The sequence below is a fragment of the Pinus tabuliformis genome, chromosome 4_1, assembly GCF_031772625.1.
Source record: "Pinus tabuliformis cultivar Carrire ecotype Pingquan chromosome 4_1, CPIR1, whole genome shotgun sequence".
Lineage (NCBI taxonomy): Eukaryota > Viridiplantae > Streptophyta > Pinopsida > Pinales > Pinaceae > Pinus > Pinus tabuliformis.
In genome coordinates, this window is record NC_142303.1 from 950,435,792 (window position 1) to 950,448,709 (window position 12,918).

Genomic DNA, 12,918 nt, shown 5'->3' on the forward strand with positions numbered 1-12,918 from the left:
AGGAGGACAGTGAACAAAAGGAATAATAGGTTCTTCGTCTGGTATTAGAGGTGTCTCACAATTTATAAAAGTTGGGGGAACATAAACATCAGGAGTTTTAGATCAACTATGTAAAGAGATTCAAACTAAACTTTCAAACTTCCTTTTAAGAAAATCCCAATCCAAATCTTCCCTAAGAAACTCACAACATAAGTGAAGGAATATATTAGAAAAATCCTCAGTTGATTCATTAGGGAACATTCTTAGTTGATTAATCCTTTTAAAAACATATCGGTAATCATACATATCAAAATCTTGATGAAGCTCCTTGAGGAATTGATCAAAATAATGGATAGAGGCATATGGTAAGATGTGACATCATCCGCTAACATGGCCTTCAAGAGTGAGAAGAAAATAACATAAGAAATATCTTCATATTCAATTTCATGAGATTCATAAAACTTGAAAAAATGAAATAAATGCTCGACTGTGGATATTTTACCTTGACCATCAAACTTCAAATGAAAAAAGTCATAAATTTGTTCTACAAAGATGAAAATTTTACCAAGTGATAGGTTATAAAAACATTCTATGATTATGATTTGAGGATGAGACATTAAAGCTAAGAGATTTAACATAGACTCAACAGGCACAAATTGTCATTTGGCCCTCCTTCTAATGCCAAAATGTTGACGGTGTTAGATACCTCCAACATACATGGGGTCTCCCTGATGTGAGGTCCAAATTAGACCTCACACCATTTGGAGTAGGAGCACCTTCAGGAGTATCGACCTAGCCACCATAACACAAAGGTTTTCCTTGGATTCAACGGTTGTATAAGATATTATATACATAAACCTTGAATAAGCAAGTTGACATTGTGAAACACTAATTGCAATGTGTAAAAGGAGACCTTCACGAGAGGGAAACACAATGTGAGCCTCTGGAAGGAAGTCATACTAACTTAAGAGAGACACATGAGAGAATAAAAATACTCATTAGAAAAATAGTTTATATAATGATTGTATAGAAAATAAAACACACATTCAATAGGATAAGTATGAAAGCCACCAAAATAGTTCAATTTCTCTAATACATATGAAACAACATATACTGTAAACATCCCAAGAATAGCCCTAAAACATTTGTGATACATGCATGAATATTTGTTGGCTCATTGAATTCAATTATGAGGTGAAATATCCAAGTACATAGTTACAATGATGAGACAATAGTTCCAATAGTGGAACATTAAGTCACTTCTTGATCCTCCAAAGAATATTTTTCTCTCCTATTCCAAGTAGAGAAGCCAAGACTAGCTCTCCAAAGTTTAAGCCTCCAAAATCCCTTTTCTTGAGTTATGAGGTTGCTTTTATAATAAGAGGAGTTACCTTTCATATCCTCATAACTATTGTATTATCCTCCTTACTCTTGGACTTCTAGTGTGTACTTTGGACTTCTGAACAACTCTTGAAATTCTAAATGACTTTTGGACTTCTATACACTCTTTTTCCATATATGACTGTGTCTCTTCATGTTCCACATATGACTCTTTGACTTCCACACATTACATTTTATCCTTTCTTGATAATACATCAATACATTCCACATGATGTGGCATGACAGATGGACACATATTGACCATTATGATGACACTTGTACAAGCTACAACTTGACAATGATGACATGGACTTCATGATGAGGTGACAATGCCAAGCTGTCTTCCTTGCTACTTCATCTTGCATTCTTAATGACAAATCTTATCTATGCTTCATCTTCATGGACGATATTATTTGTTGCTTATCTTCACCCTGCAAAGGGTATTTTATCAATGTCAACATCCTCTGAGACATCATGCAATGTATTCTTTCTGTCTTAGTCCATGATCTGCTTCATGTCTTCAAGATTGTTTTTTTTTTTTTTTTTTCTTATTCTCCGCAGGTGTTTCTTTATGCTTTATCCTTGCTATATGCTTGAGAATATCCTTGTCATGCTGAGATAATACTCATGTGAATGAATATCATTCATGGCAAGGGAAAATCAGTCTTAAAACATCTATTTTATCACTACTTAGCTCATGGAATGATCAACTCATGACATGCCTGTGAGAGGATTAAAATAAGAAGGCTTGATTAGGATAGTATAGTCAAACACATCAAGGCTCATAAGAGGCTTTCAAGGTGCGGTTGTGCACTCAAGAAAGAGAGAGAGATCTCAAGGGAACAAGGGCATACTCCGAAGAGAAGGAGTGAGGCTTCAGGCCTTCAAGCCTTCAAGGTCTACTCATGCACTCAGGAGGACAAGGAGGGAACATGCCAAAGAGATCAAGGAGAAACACTCAAGACTTAAGGGTGCACTCATGCGCTCAAAGAGGGTGCATTTATTTTTGCCAAATGAGTGCACTAAAATGGAGGTTTCGTGCTTCGTGATTGTGCCATGCATTCTAAATGAAAGATGAATCTTCATGCTTCGTGATTGTGCCATGCACTCTAAGGCTCTCTGCTTCATGAGTGTGCCATGTGCTTTAAGATAAGAATGAAGCTTCATGCTTCATGAGTGTGTCATTGTTGAAAATGTAGCAAGAAAATATAGTTTTGACTTTGCCTTGGTCAAACTAGAATAAAATTTGAATTTGAATTTCATTAGAATACTTGGAGGTAGTTAATTGAGGTGACATGGCTCATTTCACTCAGTTATGTCAGTAAATTTGAGTTGGAGACACTTGAGTTCAATTCTACATGATTGATTGCTAATTTGTAGTAATTTATTTGAGTTACTGTTAATTTAACTAGTTCTAATTGTCAGAAGAATTAGTGGAGGTCAAGTTGTGGGTGTGTAACTTTATCCGCACTGAGTAATTATCAAGTCAACTGATCAATAAACCAAAAATAATTGTTGCATGCAGAGAATTCAAGTTACCTAGTTGAGATTGGAGTTCAAGGGAAGTTTATTATCAGTTGTAAACTAATCCAAGTTGTACAGGTGGTGCATGCAGTCAGAGAAATATCCTATGGTAATTGTGCATTTCCTTGGTGTGAAATTCCTAAATAATAGGGGAAATTTCCCAAGGGAACAAAGCAAGGAAATATGAGGTTGGAGGCTTGAAAAATTGGCTAAGTGTTGGGCCAGGTTCAATCAGTCAGGAAGAGAGATAGACTATAGTAGTGCAGGTTGTGCTCAGGCTTGAGCAAGCATTGTATTTCTTCCCTATTATCTTATTAATGCAATAGAAATAGTAAGGGATTTTGAGAAATTTCTTTCCCCTAGATAAATCTATGTGTATGTGTGATGTTTCCTTTTTCATGTCAATGGTTATTATTTTAGATGGTGAATTAAATTCCACAGATCAATAGAGTAGCTTCAAGTTTTGTGATTTAGTGAATTTCATGAGTAGTTTTGAATCTACACATTAATTTCTACATGGTATAAGAGCTGGAATCACTGTAGAGCATATATTTCGAAGTTTTCATTGCAGGAGGTTCAAGGTTGTAGATCAGGTTACGGGATTTCTTCAGGATTGAGAAGATGGATTTTAATGGACTAAAGCTCAAGTATGCCCTTGAGGGAAGCTCAAATTATGTTGCATGGAAGGAACAGATGGAGGTAGTACTGGAGGATAATGGTTGGAAGGAATTCTTTGATAATGATATTCCAAAACCAGTAGTAGTTGATGCTCAGAATCTAGAAGATTGGAATAAGTGTGTTTCCAAGGCGAGGAGGATCATATTGTAAGGAGTACGAGACCATATTGTCTCTAATCTCCACAAGAAAGAGACTCCATATGCAATGTGGCAATCACTGACAATTTTTTTCCAAAACAATAGTGGCCATAAGAAATTGGTACTCAAGGATAAGCTTCAAAATATCAAGATGCAGAGGAAAAAGACCATTCCACAGTACCTAAGAAGGTTCACATAGTGTCATGATGAACTTGGTCAAGTTGGTGTTACTATAACAGAGGATGATTTGGTGAGCCTAGCCCTTCTAGGCATTCCCAAGAGCTTGCATGACTACCAAGATTTAGTGAACATGAGGGAGACGCTACCAAATTGGGAACACCTTTGGTCCGATTTGGTACAGTAGGAGATAAGGCGGAGCACCAGAGACGAGACCTCATCCAAGTTTGAGGATGAGGAGAACTGTGCCTTGGATAGAAAGTCAAATAAAGTGAAATAGGGAAGAAATCCAAATCCAAAGAATATTTGTGTCAAGGGGAAAAGAAGAAAGACTTGTCCAAAATCAAGTGATTTCACTGTCACGAATTCAGGCACTATGCAACAAAGTGTCCACACAAGAAAGAAAGCAAGAAGACTGCAGGAGGAGAAACGGGTGAAGCCTTGTCTTCACAGCTAGAACTTGATTTTACCCTCATTGCATGCATGGAAAGCATAGTGATGGGTAGTCTGTGGTATCTCGACAATTGTTCCTCATTCCACATGATGGGAAACAAATAATTTTTCAGTGACTTGGAGGAGAAGGTTCTCTATATGCACATCGAAATATGAGATGATGGAAGGTATAACATGACTGATATTGGTACAATTAATTTTCAGAGGGAGTCTGGCTCCCCTCTCAGGCTCAAGGATGTGATGTTTGTACCGGGTCTAAAGAATAATCTGGTTTCTATAGCGGTGTTGGAGGACCATGTCTATGATGTGATATTCAGCAAAGGGAAGGATTTCCTGAGACATATCACCATGGTACAAGTGAAGCAGATCACGGTTCGAGTGAAGAACCTATACAAATTAGATGTGGAATATTGTGCATCATTGAACACAAAATCACAGAAGGTGTAGCGCTGAGATGTTGGTGAATTAAAGCATAGAAGACTTGGCCATTGCATCATGGCACTTTTAAGATCATGCAACAGATTTCTACAGGCCTCCCCAAAGGAGCACTAGAGAAGCGGGATGCATGCAAAGGGTGTATGTTGGGGAAGTACACTAAATCCACCTTCACTGATCGGGATAACGGGGCGCATGCAATCCTTGAAAGGATCCACTCTAATGTCTGTGAACATTTTTTGACAACCTCCACTACCAAGCACATGTATTATCTTGTATTTGTAGATGATTTCTCACGGAAGTGTTGGATCTACTTCATGCAGAAGAAAGACCAGACATTTTGAAAATTTGTTTAGTTTAAAGCATTTGTTAAGAAAGAGACTAGATGGAAAGTGAAGGCTCTTGGGAGCGATAACGGTGGTGAGTACGTGTTTAATGAGTTTAAATTTTTTATGCAAAGGAAGGCATTCGACGAGAGTTGAAAACACCCCATAACCGAAAACATAATGGGGTGGCTGAGAGGAAGAACAAAAGTATTTTGTGAGAAACATGGGCGATGTTGCATGACCAAATCTTACATCTGCACTTGTGGGATGAAGCATGAAACATAATGGTCTATTTGCAAAACAAGAGTCCTCACACAATTCTTGGCATGAGTACATCGGAGGAAGCTTTTTTAGGGAAGAAACTAGATGTGTCACACTTCAAGATCTTTGGATCATCAATTTACTGTCATGTTTGCAAGTAAGCAAGGAAAAATCTAGAGTCGAAAACAAAGTAGGGCATATTTGTGGGGTACGCAGATACACCTCACAACTATCGTGTGTACTTGCCATCCCTCAGGATGACACCGGTCAGACGTGATGTGAGTTTTGATGAGGAGAAGGAAATGAGGTGTTTTCTTGAGAGGGGGGTTCAATTGCAACCTAATCGAGAGCTTTTGGATCCAAAGGAAGAACCTCAAGAAGTTGTGGAGTAGCCACAAGAAGAGGAGCAGAGAGTGGAGACATCCACTCAAGAAGAGACATCCAGAGAAGGAAGGAAGCGAACCAGGGAAGATGATAGATTATTGCGGGATGCTAGAGAGAATGTGGAAGAACCCACATGACAACACAGGTAGAGGAGGTCACCGGATCGGTACAATGGATACATGGCTCTGATAAGCGAGCTTGTAGAGATAGAGAGATCCTCATTTGAGGAAGTTGTAGAGAAACCAATATGGGTTGATTCTATGGTAGGGGAATATGTTTCCATTGTCAGAAACAATGTTTGGGAAGTGGTCCCAAGACCAACAGACAAATCAATGGCTGGATCAAGATGGCTTTACAAGGTAAAGCATGCAATAGATGGTAGCATAGAGAAACACAAGGCCAAATTTTTGGCCAAGGGATTCTCTTGGGTGGAGGGAATTGAATATAAGGAGACCTTTGCTCAAGTAGCAAGGTACTCATCCATTAGGTCAATTCTAGCACTGTCAGGAAATATGGGGTGGAAGATCCGCCAGATGGATGTGAAGACAATATTCCTCAATGGATTTATTGAGGAGGAGGTGTATATTGAGCAACCAAAGGGGTTTGATACCTTTGACAAAGAGTAACATGTGTGTAGACTCAAGTGAGCATTGTATGTACTCAAGCAAGAACCTCGTGCTTGGTATACCATGATTGATAACTGTCTCACCGATTTGAGCTTCACCAAAAGTGAAGCAGATGCAAGCCTTTAACACATTGTGGTAGAAGGTAAATTATTGATTATTGTTTTACATGTCGATGACTTGATACTTACTGGTGATGAGAAGTTGATCAGATCTTGCATGGTGGACCTTGCAAGAGATTTTGAGATGAAGGACATGGGCCTAATGTACTACTTCCTTGGTTTGGAAGTATGGAAAGGAGATGAGGAACTGTTTGTCTCTCAGGAAAAGTATGCCAACGAGATACTTCAAAGGTTCTCCATGGATAGGTTTAAACCCATGAAGACTCCTCTAACAGGAAAGTGGAGGAAAGAGGATGCTACTTCAGGTGAAGTAGTGGAGGCTACCATTTACAGGAAGCTTGTGGGTTCACTTATGTATTTGGTGAAGACATGACCAAAAATGTTTTATGCATTTAACCAACATAGTTAAGCAATGGTTAAGCCAAACAAACTATATTGGAAGGCAAAAAAACATGTGTTGAGATACCTCAGAGGCACTACTCAGTTTGGTCTTTGGTACATATGAAAAAAAGGGAGTGAAGCTGTAAGGCTTCACAAATGAAGATTGGGTGGGGAGTCCATCAGACATGAAGAGCACTTCAGGAGGAATTTTTAGTGTTGGGTCAACAACAATTTCTTGGTACAACAAGAAGCAGATATATGTGGCATCTATGGCACTCAACTCAATAGAAGTATAGTAGATGGTTGCAAGTCAAACAACATGTGAGGCTATTTGGATGAGAAAGATTCTTGTTGGGTTATTTGGTCAAAATATGGATCCTACAGTGATTTACTGTGAAAATAAAAGTTGTATCAAACTATCTGAGAATCCACTATTTCATTATCGATCCAAGCATATCGACATCTGGTATCACCATCTACAAGATTATGTGAAGAGGTAGATTATGTTTTTGCAATACATTTCGACAGAGGAACAAGATGCAAATATTTTGACAAAGGCTTTGTCAAGAGGAAAATTCGAGTTCCATAGAAGTAGGATTAGGGTATCTGATAATCCCTTTCTTGTTGTCAAAAGGGAGTGTTGAAAATGCAGCAAGAAAATCTAGTTTTGACTTTGCCTTGGTCAAATGAGATTACAATTCAAATTCAATTTCAGCAGAATACTTGGAGGTAGTTAACTGAGGTGACATAGCTCTTGTGACTCAGTTAACTTAGTAAATTAGATTTGGAGACACTTTAGTTCATTTCTACATGAATGATTACTAATTTGTAGCAATCTATTTCAGTTAATTTGAGTTATTGTCAATTTAACTAGTTCTAACTGTCAGAAGAACTAATGGAGGTCAAGTTGTGGGTGTGTAACTTTTTCCACATTGAGTGATCATCTAGTTAACTGATCAATCAAATCATTTTAATTGTTGCATGCAAATAATTCGAGTTACCCGGGTGATATTGGAGTTCAAGGGTAGTGTACTATCAATTGTAAATTAATCCAAGTTATATATGTGGCGCATGAAGTCAGAGGAAGACCCTATGATAATTGCGCAATTCCTTGGTGTGAAGTTTTTAAATAATAGGGGAAATTTCCCAAGGGAACAACACAAGGAAATAGGAGCTTGGAGGCTTGAAAAGTTGGCTAAGTATTGGGCCAGGTTCAATCAGTCAGGTAGAGAGATAGACAATACTAGTGCAATGTGTGCTTAGGCTTGAGCAAGCATTATATTTCTTCTATATTCTTTGATGAATAAAATACATATAGTAAGGGGTTTTGAGCAGTTGCTTTCCCCTAGATAAATATATATTTATGTGTGATGCTTCCTTTTGCATGTCAATGATTCTTTTTTTAGATGGTGAATTAACTTCTGCATATCAGTAGAGTAGCTTCAAGTCTTGTGATTTAGTATATTTCATGAGCAGTTTTGAATCTACACATTAATTTCTACATCCATACACTCAAGGAGGGCGTAGTTCTTCAAGTCGAAGGAGTGCACTCATAGTTTTGAAGTGTGCTTGTTGTTCTGAAGCTTTCTCAAGATATCAAAGTGGGCTTTGGAAAGAAAGAAGGTCCTTGTTTGTCCAAAGTGTGCTTTTTTAGAGGAGAGAAGGTCCATGTTCTTCTTAAGTGCACTTTTTCACTAAGCATTTAAAGTGCACTTTGCTGCTTTGAAGTGCACTTCATTATCTATAAATGTACTTCATTGTTTGAAGTGCGCTTCAGCTTAGGAGGGCACAATTTTCTCCTATAATGGCTACTTGTTCATCTAGAATGCACTTTTCACTGAGGGAGGCAACACAAGGCTAGGAGACTTATCCTTAGGAAGTATTAATGAACTGTGAGAGGGACGAGACCTCAGAAAATGTTTAGTGCACAAGTATGGGAGGAATGATATGTCAATGAGTCTCATGAATAAGTTGTTCTTATCACATAGTAAGAGGATTAATGCCTTCATAACTTGAACTAGGATGAAGGACCGAGAAGAGCTCTCAAAATGGCTATGCATGGGACCAATAGAGTAGTAGAAAGAAATGCATCCTAACATCACTCAAACATAGGTCACACACATAAATTCCATCAATACAAGCCAACGGAATGCACAGAACTCATGAACAATAGTCACACCTTAAAACAACAACAAAGCGACACCTATTTCTAAGTGCGATAGTTGAAACGAAACATTACAACACTTAGAACACAAGCTATGATAGAAATGACGAATGTGGCCAAAAGGTTCACTAAGCTACAAGAATATGTCTAGATCATACTTCAATGATATGTAAGACCATCTAATGTAAAAGAGTGTGCCAAAACTAACTTTGGTGATACACAAAGGTGTGACACATGAAGGAGTGAAAACACAAAAGCGACACATGCACCAGGAGGAAAACATGAAGACAACACTTGCAAAATGGAACGGACTTAAAAGAGACACATGCTAGAGTGAAGATAACATGAAAATTACAGTTGTTAAAGTAAAATCAAGTCAAAACAATAACCACGAATGTGAATGCGACACTTGTGAAAGCGAAAATGCATAAAAAATTACAGTTGAGAAAACTCACCAAAATAGAAATACAAACACAACAAAGTGAGGGGAATTGTCAATAAAAGTGTGCACTAAATTTCAACATGAGTTGAACATGACATAGGCACTATCTTGATGGACGGTGCTATTATTGTCCAAGCTTGCATAAAGGAAGTGTGTTCATGAACCCATCAGAGACTGAGCATGTGTGTGTAAGTGACTTGATAGTTAGAAATGAGGAAGAAGACTTAAACACTTTTCAAAACATCAAATGACCATGGAGTAACCATAGAGAAACAAATCATAATATCCTTAATAGAATCCAAAATTCAATTGAGAAATTTTTTAAAGGGTGTTGATGGCAGCGACAACACTTCCCCAATTATTCTTGAAGGTGTGAAGGTAGTTGAGGGAGAGTTGCTCCTTAAAATTAATAAAAATGTTGTATAAATAAGAACACATATCCAACTTATACAAGAGTTAGAAAATCTAAAGGCAAGAAAGATATGTTGAATGAAGAACCACTTAAATATGTCAAATGTTTTGGATAATCGCACTTTAATAAGTATGCTCAAATTTTTAGATTTCTTTAAGGGTTGAATGCCATCATGTGCTAGCATGATACCATATAGGTTTTGGTTTCCCTCTACATATCCTATATACTCATAGGATATAATTCGAGGGAGAATGTGCTTGAGATGATTGGTGATCAATTTTTTTTATTATCTTATAAATTACATGGCAAAGAGCAATGGATCTAAACTTACCTGGCTCCTCCAGATCAGTTTGCTTGGGAAAAATATTAAAAAAGATTACAATGAGATTCGAGAGGATGGTTGAAGATTTGCATTAATTCTCCACTACCTCCAAGAATTACTTTCCTTAGAGGTGTCTTATTTTTAGGCTTCTCCGTTGTTTCCAACTCACTTTTTCAAGAGTTATTTCCCTCATCAATGCTTCATTTTATTCCATGGAACCCAAAAAGGGGAGTGTCTTGTAATCTTTCTTATCGCATCTACCCTACCAAGTAGAGTATTAGAGAAGAGGGGGTCACACTAGTGAATCAACTTGTTCTCGATATTTCATGTGAATATAATTAAATGAAATATTTAATATTATGAGAAATGTTTATATATTAAAATGGGAAACATCCATATTATTTTATTATTAGTTTTCTCTATAATAAGAAAATAAATTATATATATATATATATATATAATTTATTTTCTTATTATAGAGAAAACTAATAATAATAATAATAATAATAATATATATATATATATAATTTAATAATTAAAATACTAAGAATTGATACATAATACTTTTTTGTTCCTTTAATACTTTATAAATATAAAAGTGAAAAATATATACATTAATTTTATATTACACTATTATATTAAAAATAATTGAACTTAATATAAACAAAATATTTATATTTTGTTCCTTAGGTGTGGATTTTAATACCTAATGATGTGGATATTGAAGTGATGAATAATCATAATTCTGGGAATTTATCCTCATGTTCTCCACATTTGTTAAATTATTCCCAGAATCTAACTAAGTTTTGATAATCTTATTTCTTTTTTTCCAAGATTTCCTTGCATCCCAATGTTACCTTTAGCTAACCTCTCATATAGGGTACATAGGAGCATGGCTAAGAAGTTTTTCACCTTTTGATCTGTATTTTGTACCATATTTTCCATCTTCTATTGCATTTCTATTTGTGCATTTATAAACAATTAATTTTCACTAACCTATCATTCATTTTGCTAATTTGATTCTCTAATTTAGGTAGCTAGTTCTATATTTCTTCATTTTCTTCATAAGTCATGGATGAGTTTTATGGAGGTTTAATTAGTGTAGTAATTTTTCAAATACCCTTAGCCATATGGGGAAAAAAATAATACTAATCATTTTTCTCTTGATTGCAAATTTTGATTACCAAAAGAAAATATTAATGAAAAGTTATGCCAATTGTAAGTCACATACCTTTAAAATCCTAATTTTGAGATTGCCTTGTTGATTGATGTTATTCTTAGGATATCTCTGAAATTTCAACCCTTATGAGTCTAAAATTTCTTCCTTTAGTTATCTGGTATGTTTTATTTTTAATTACATAATTCTTGTTCAACATAGTGTTGTCATTGATGTCAAGGGGAAGTATAAGACAACAAAAATATCACTCATCATGCCTAAGAAAATAGTAGGACTCTCTATGATGCAACATGACTAATATATTTCTTACAAGTGAAGTTGAGGTACTTAAAGGTAATTGATTTTTTAATGCACTTATGATATCCAAATGATTCTATAAACTACATGATTGCATAAAGATAATTTCTACATTTACAATAATATATCATGTTCAGAAAAAATCCCCTCACATGAGAAGTTATGGCTAGTTGAAAATTAATATTAGTTGGATAAAATTCCAAAAAACTTGCATTCCCATTAATCACACTACACAATGTGCGTGTTCTCACCAATAGGATGATTAAGGATCAACATTGTTAAAATGGATGATGGATGAGGACAATAGTTGCACGACCTTTAACATATATTCATGACCCAAGAGAATTGCACCATTTTGGCCAGTATATCCCGATACTTGGTACGATGTCATTGACCAAGAGCTCAGACACATGGTAGACATCTACGAGATGTGGCGTGGCAGAAGAAACAACTTGAACTGACACATTAGCATGATGATGTGGAACCACCAGGGGCTACCATGTGGCATGGTGATTTGGTAGATTTTGATAGTCAAAGCCTGAAAATAGGTGACACATGGCACCCCTCATGGGCCACCAAATGACATGATGACATCATGCTGACATCATCATGAGGGAGACCTAGGACCCCTAAGGACCTAATCTTGAGACATGGACACATGGAGGGGTTTTATTGAAAATAAAGAGCCAAGGTGGACAATGAGCCCCAAGTCGCAATAACAAGGGCATATGACATGGTCTATTTTGGTCAAAGCCTTGGGTTACTTGACTTTACAATTGGCATTTTGGCTTGGCTCCCACACATGTATCCTCTATAAATATCGACACTTCCTTTGAAACAAACAACATACAGGAATTCATCAAATGATCTGAGTATTGTGAAAATAATAATTGAAGTATTTGGTTCAGTTTGGCAGTATCCAATTAATGTTGTGGTTACATACACGTTGGAGGTTTGACGACCCAGCAACTTTGATTATGTTGTCATTCGGTGCAATCAAGGTTCTGGTCTAAATTCATTTGGTGATATGGTTACATACATATAGGAGGCTGAATGATCTAACATTGATTATGTTGCATTTGATCTGAGTCTCAGTTCTGATTGTGGTTGGAAAGACTGAGGCCCCAACAACATTGGTTGCAGTTTCATTTGATTTGAGTATTGGTTCTAATTGTGGTTGGTGGAATGTGTTAAACACTTTGGTTGTAGATAGGCCAAGGCCCATCGATCCAACAAACATTGGT